This window comes from Mirounga angustirostris, unplaced genomic scaffold, assembly GCF_029215605.1.
Source record: "Mirounga angustirostris isolate CCGP_5_RB_7025 unplaced genomic scaffold, mMirAng1.0.hap1 SCAF_8, whole genome shotgun sequence".
NCBI classification, from domain to species: domain Eukaryota; kingdom Metazoa; phylum Chordata; class Mammalia; order Carnivora; family Phocidae; genus Mirounga; species Mirounga angustirostris.
The window spans coordinates 24,022,176-24,029,223 of NW_026991716.1; positions in this window are offsets into that span (position 1 = coordinate 24,022,176).

Consider the following 7,048-nt stretch of genomic DNA (forward strand, 5'->3'; position numbering starts at 1 on the left):
TGGCACATTTTAGGTGTCAGTTTTCCCAATAGACACCAGACCTCATTAATCTGCAGTGGTCACTCCACAGGACATATTTGCTTTGCTGCATGACTCTCAAAGCATTCCTTCTTACCTTTCCAAAAAGAAAAAAAAGGAAAGTCAAATTGTGTCTAAGCCAACTAGTACACTGTTCTTCTTTCCATTCCTGGTTTCTTTTCCCCTCTCAATGAAGCTTTTATCTCTGCTCTTGAGGCTAATGGCCCCAAATTAGTGCCAAGTATCCTATCTAAGTCACTTTTAAAATAGCAATAATGGAATTGGAATGTAGCTTTTACCAGGAGGAGGAGGAGAAGAAGAAGAGGAAAAGGAGGAAGAGGAAGAAGAAGAAGAGAAAGAGGAAGAAGAAGGAGATGAACAAAAGAAAAAAGGAAAGGGAAGAAAGGAAAGGAAAGGAAAGGAAAGGAAAGGAAAGGAAAGGAAAGGAAAGGAAAGGAGAGAAATGTCAAGAAATTGGACATTAAGGCAGGCCAGCTTTAAGTCACACCAGAGTCCTTTTTTCTCTCCCACAGACACAATTTCCATCCCGAAGGCCATTCTCCATCAGTGATCTATTGCTTTCAGGCTAGCTTTGTGTGGAAAACAAGTAATTTAGGGGCACCATAAAAGCTTATTGATTACCAATGGTCCACTCTGTGGTAGGTACTTAGGCAAGGAGAAAGAAGGAAAAATATAAATAAGCCCCAAGTTTACTTCTGCAGAAATAAATGGACCAAATACCAATATGGCACCTTCCCAGCCCAGATCATTTCTTGCACTCATTAAAATTCAAAAGCAGTGATCCAAGTGAGTCCTGGAGGAAACTTCCAGAGTCTTGCTAATGGATCTCTCTAGCCTCCCTCTCCACCTCCAGCAAAGGCTCTGGGAGGGAAGAAGGGGAGGGAAGTCATGGCTCTCAAACTGGAGCGGGCATCAGAATCACCTCTGAGGCCTGGGAAACCACAGCTCACTCAGCCCCACCCCCCAAGGTCAGGCCAGCCCAATAACTTGCATTTCTAACCAGCTCCTGGTGATGCTCATGCTGCTGGCCCAGAGATCACTGAGAACCACTGGTTACGAAGCAGTAAACAGTAGTGGTTAAGAACAGAGACTCTGCAAGTCAGAGTGCCCTGATCCAAATCCTTTCTCCCTTACTGGTGCCTCAGCGTCCTCACCTATAAAATGGGAATTAGGGCTACAATCCTACTGCTTAGCATTGTCAAGAGAACTAAATGCATTTACATGGATAAAGCACTTGGAATAATACCTGGTACATGGTAAGAACCATGTAGAAGTATTAGCTAATATTATAAATTTTTAAATTTAGATGATCGTATTGTTTATTCGGTGACCCCAGTCGGGCCGAGAGTAAGCAAAGCTGCTCTGCCAACTGTCTTGTAAGTGAGCCAGCAATCTCCTTTCATCTGTTTGCTGTTAGACTGAGATTAGTCAACCCATAACTGGGCCTCAGTTTCCTCACCCATAAAATGGGAGGGTTGGATAGTCGGTTTCAAGGTTCCGGTTAACATAAACACAAAGTGATTTCTGTAGCACTTTGAATCCTGGGTTGTAAACTACACCCAGCCACACCTTCTTTTTTAACTTTCCAGTGTAACAGGTGTCTGAGTCCTATACCAGTTAGCGAACTTGCTTCTCTGTTTCTCTTCTCTTTGCCGGGCGTATCTCCTGCCTCCCCACTTGGTTGTGGCAGAAGGAAGGGAAAGGGAAAAGGAGCTGAGTCGGACGCTATACACGCCCATTCCGTAATCCTTAGGGCAGCCCTAAGGGGCAGGTGGCATTGCCCTATTTTGCAGATGGGGCAGATTTTAAGGAAAGTGAGCCAAGGAAGATCGTAATGGGCGCAGAGTTACCCAGCTGGGAGGCGACAACGCGGCAATCTGAGCCCTGGTCAGAGGCCTCAGGGAGACGCTGAGGGGTGGTGAGGCAGGGGGACAAATAGGCCCAAACGAACACACCAGAATGCCCCCAGAGGGTCCAACAAAACAGAGTGGAACTCTTGACACGTGGCTGCCAAACCAGTTCTCAGAGGCTATTTGATGCAATCATCCCAGATCCCACCATTCAGCAAGGGGCAGCCACACCCGTCTTCTCTGCCCCAAAAGCTCCACAGGAGAACATGGGGTGACCAGCTGCCCCTCCCTGTAATTCCTTCTGCGCAGCTGTTCCCCTGCTTGAGGTCAGGAAGCTCAGCACTTCCTCTCCAAACCTGTGCCCCCCGGGGGAATTATTCATCCGTGAAGGCCTGGCCCTCACCACCCCTCCAGGGGATTTCTGTGGCCTACACCCTCACCCTGCAGTGACCCTCCCTCCCTGTCCCCCCATCCCCAGCACCCCACATGTTCCTACTGTAGCATCCGAGACCCTTTACAGCATGCTTTCCTTCCCCTCTCTGGCCCCTATTATGGGCTAAATTGCATCCCACACACACAATTCACATGTGAAACCCTAACCCCAAGGGGAAATTAGGGTTAAGTGAGATCATTAGCACGGGCCCCAATGCAGCATGACTGGTGTCCTCATAAGAAGAGGGGGATCAGGACACAGACACACACAGAGGGAAGACCGTGTGAGGACCAAGGGAGAAGGTGGCGTCCACAAGCCAAGGAGAGAGGCCACAGAAGGAGCCAACCAACCCGCTGACACCTTGATCTTGGACTTCCAGCCTCCAGAACTTGAAGAACTGAAATTTCTGTGGTCTAAGCCGCCCAGCTCATGGTATTTGTTACAGCAGCCCCAGCAGACCAATATCCCCACCCCCAACAAATATAAGAACACCTTGTCATCTTAGAGATCAGCACTGTTCATCCCAGAAGTCCTCATGCCCGGGATAGTCCCTGGTTCCTGGGAGGCCTTCAGTAAATGGATGTTGACTAAATCAATGCATGTGTCCATATATACACATGTATACATATATACACTGTATATACACTGTCCTGATGTTTTGATAAAGCCCTATTATGTCCCTCACCTGATATGAGACACGTGATAAACAGTTCCCTCATCCCTGCCCAGAGCTATGCTTGCAAAAATAACAGGCAAAAGGGGTTGGCTGAAAACACACAAGTGTTACTTTTGCTGAATGCGGGAACAATTTTGAAAGAGCAGTCCCTGACAGCCAGATGCTGGCCTGGCCACGCGATTCTCCTCCTGAACATAAGCCTTGGCTGGTACAGGACACCAACCCCAGATGTCACTCTGAAACCACAATAAGATGAGAGAAAGCAAGGCTACTTCATAATTTCACCTAAGCTCAGATAAAAACAAGGTCACTGTACCACCCACAAAAATACTCTCCCCAAAGGCTCCTCTATGGGCTAAAATGAGTGACTGCTACTTTGTCAATTACAGCTTTGGGTTGTTTTAGTCTCCCCTCCCCACAAAGATTTATTAAGGTGCCCAAAGAATTGCTACCACTTTCTGACAGCATCCAACCTCCAACCAATCTCTAGAGCCAATCCTGGCTTCCTTATCATGCAACCAGATCCCCAATCCTATGAGGGTCTTTCTAACACCCCCCTACTGAGATCCCCAGGTTCCTCCCAGTGAGGTTCTCACTGCGGCTAGTAGTGAGCCCCACTTGTCCAAGTGCAAGTGTGCCCCTGGTGGTCTTGGGCCTGGGCCCTTTGACAATGCTGTTCAATTGGCTTTTGTTTGATGCAGTGGGATATGCTAAAAAGCCAAAATTTTAAGAAGGGGTGTCAAGAGGAAGATGAAGTGGAGCCATTAAAGATTAAGAAGAGAGCTTTGGCAATTTCCAAAGGGAGAGACAGGTTTGGAAGGCATATTAAAGAAGGTTGCCTCTGTGGGAGCAACCCTTTCCTCCACCTCCCAACAAAACCTGCAATAGTGTTGGTACCATTTGTTAAACTCTTGAAACTGGGTCTGGGGTTGGGATAGAGAGGGTCTGAGTCTTACAATACCTGGCTGAAGAAACTGGACTATAAGCTGATACCTCAAGAGTGGTGAGTGGCCCCCAAAACTATCTCTTGGGTTACCCAGACTTCCTCTCCACCAGTCTGCTAAGGTCTACAGAACAATTTGATAATGATAAGAATAATTTAGTCCCCACAGCGTCCTATACAGTGTGATGGCCATGGTGGGTGCTCAAGACTGATTAAGGGACATCTGTCCCACCATTCCAGGAAACCATTCAGCCTTCTAAGAAAGGTGATCATGGGACCCACCACTATTCTACCCATGGCTGATGGAATTAACACTGGGCTTCTAGAACCTGGGCAGCCAATCTATAGGCTGGCTAGTGGTCATGAAGTGATCCTGACCTGAGGGTTTGGGGGACGAGGAATGACAGTGGCGGATGGATAGATTCTGGTCCTTTTGTGGGCAGTTGTATGTAAAATAGATAGAAGACAGCATGAGTGAATTTGTTTTTTGTAGGGCTGCTGTAACAAAGTACCACAAACTGGGTGGCTTCACAGAAATGTACTGTCTCTTCGTTATGGAGCCCAGAAACCTGAGATCCAGATATTGGTAGGATTGGTTCTTCCCAAGGGCTGTGAGGGATGAATCTGCTCCAGGCTTCTCTCCTGGGCTTGTAGAAGGACATCCTCATGTTCAATGATGTTCTCTCTGTATGTATTTCTCTGTATCCAAATTTCCCCTTTTAATAAGGGTATCAGCCATATTGGATTAGCACTCACCCTGATGATGTGGGAGGTCACCCAATTTAACTTGACTTCCTCTGTCTCCAAATAAGTTCACACTCTGAAGTACTGGAAGTTAGGATTTTGACATAGGAATTTGAGGGGATATAATTCAGCCTGTAACAGTGAGTAACTGAATGGATACCAAAGCAGACATTTGAAAAACATTATTTTGGGGGTGCCCCGGTGTCTCAGTCAGTTAAGCGTCTGACTCTTGATTTTGGCTCAGGTCATGATCTCAGGGTCATGAGATCCAGCCCCAGGACATACTCCACACTCAGTGAGGAGTCTGCTTCTCTCCCTCTCTCCTCCTCTCCCTCAGCTCCTCCCCCTGCTCACATGCACATGTTCTCTCTCTCTCTCTCTCTCAGATAAATAAATAAATAAATCTTTGAAAGACGTTATCTTGTACAGTCCCTTTCAAACTGTAATGTACCCATGAGTCATCTGAAGACCTTATTAAATACAGATTCTGATTCAGTCAATCTTGTGTGGGCCCTAGGATTCTGTGTTTTTTTTTTTTAAAGATTTTACTTATTTATTAAAGAGAGAGAGGGCATGAGCAGGGGGAAGGGCAGAGGCAGAGGGAGAAGCAGATTCCCCACTGAGCAGGGAGCCCAAAGTGGGACTCCATCCCGGGATGCCGAGATCATGATACTTAACCCACTGAACCACCCAGGTGCCCCGAATTCTGCATTTTTAAAACAAATGGCAAGATGATGCTGATGCTTATGCTGGTGGTCTATGAACCACTCTTTGAGTGTGGAGGGAATAGGACCTCTCCTAGGATCATTCTTCTCCTTTTGAAGAAGACTTGCTGATGAGTAAGACTGGCCAATTCTCTATAGTTCCTTGTGTTCTGTGAACTCAGGGCAGCAGTCTTCAACCTTCACAGCACATTGGACTCACCTAGGGAGCTAGGACAAAGTCCTCATGGTCCCACCTCCTAGAGATCCAGATTTGTCTGGGATGGGCCTCAGGATTTTTTAAAAAGTCCCCCAGGGAAGAATGAAGGGGGGGAAATCAGAGGCGGAGACGAACCATGAGAGACTATGGACTCCGAGAAACAAACTGAGGGTTCTAGAGGGGAGCGGGGTGGGGGGATGGGTTAGCCTGGTGGTGGGTATTGAGGAGGGCACATTCTGCATGGAGCACTGGGTGTTATACGCAAACAATGAATCATGGAACACTACATCAAAAATTAATGATTTAATGTACGATGATTAACATAACATAATAATAACAAGTCCCCCAGGTATTTCTTCCATGCTTTCCAGGGTATCCTTTCCACAGGTCATATATTTACATTTTAACAGGTGCACTTGTTCAGTAAGTGACCCTAATTGTGAGAATTTCAGCCACCAATTTCAACGGTGAGAAAATATCTGTGGACCTACAAGTCTTTTGTTCTCCCAGTAACAGAATGAGGTCATTTTAGTGCTTCGTGAGATCAGCCTTACCTCAAAGTGTAGGGGGCTGAGACATAGGCTATCTTGTCAGTTCCCTTATTTAGAACAGAGACATTTACTCATTTTCCAAGAAAGCACTAAGTTGTGCTCAAAGCAAGAACTAGCTCCCACCCTATACAATACCTGTAATCCTCAAAAGACAGGAAATGCTCTTTCCACTGTTGGCGCTTTAGCAAAACAAGGATGTCTGGATGGAAGTGGGCCTTCTGCCACCAGTTCTCTAGGGACCATGACCCACTAGGACAGTCCCAAGACCAGGTGCTTGAAAATCATCAATATTAGCCTACGTGGGCCTGTTAGTGTCAGCAGGGGAGGCAAGAAGCTGAGATCTGGGGAAATAGGATAATGGCATTTCCAAGAAGAGTGGCTTTGAAAAATCATATAGAATTTGAAAAAAACAAAACAAATAAAAACAAAATGTGCCCCTATTAGCCTCTTTGTCCAGGGGTATAACATCCGAGCACTAAGTCCCGAACACTGTATTATTTAGAACGCACGTCACACACTGTTGTTAACTGCACACAGACGACTGCCTCTCCCCCTGACCATGAGTCCCTTCTTGTCAGGCCATGTTATCTGCCTCAGAGAGTCTCCAGTACCCAGCACAATGCTTAGCACGTGGCAACATGACAGGAGGGCAGGGTGTCTGCAGGGTCCCTGCTTTATTCCAGCACACGGCACATAGAGGAGTTCAGCAAGTATCTGATGAATGAGCATCAGGTCACTGAGAACCCAAAAGTCAAGTTCTCACTATCCAGAGGCGTGCCCTACCCTGTATCTTTTCAGATGATTTCATTTACGCAGATTGATGCAGCTTCAGCAGGAAAGAGAATGGAAAGGGTGGGAGGTGGTTGCTGTGAGAGGCAGGGATGGTGAGTC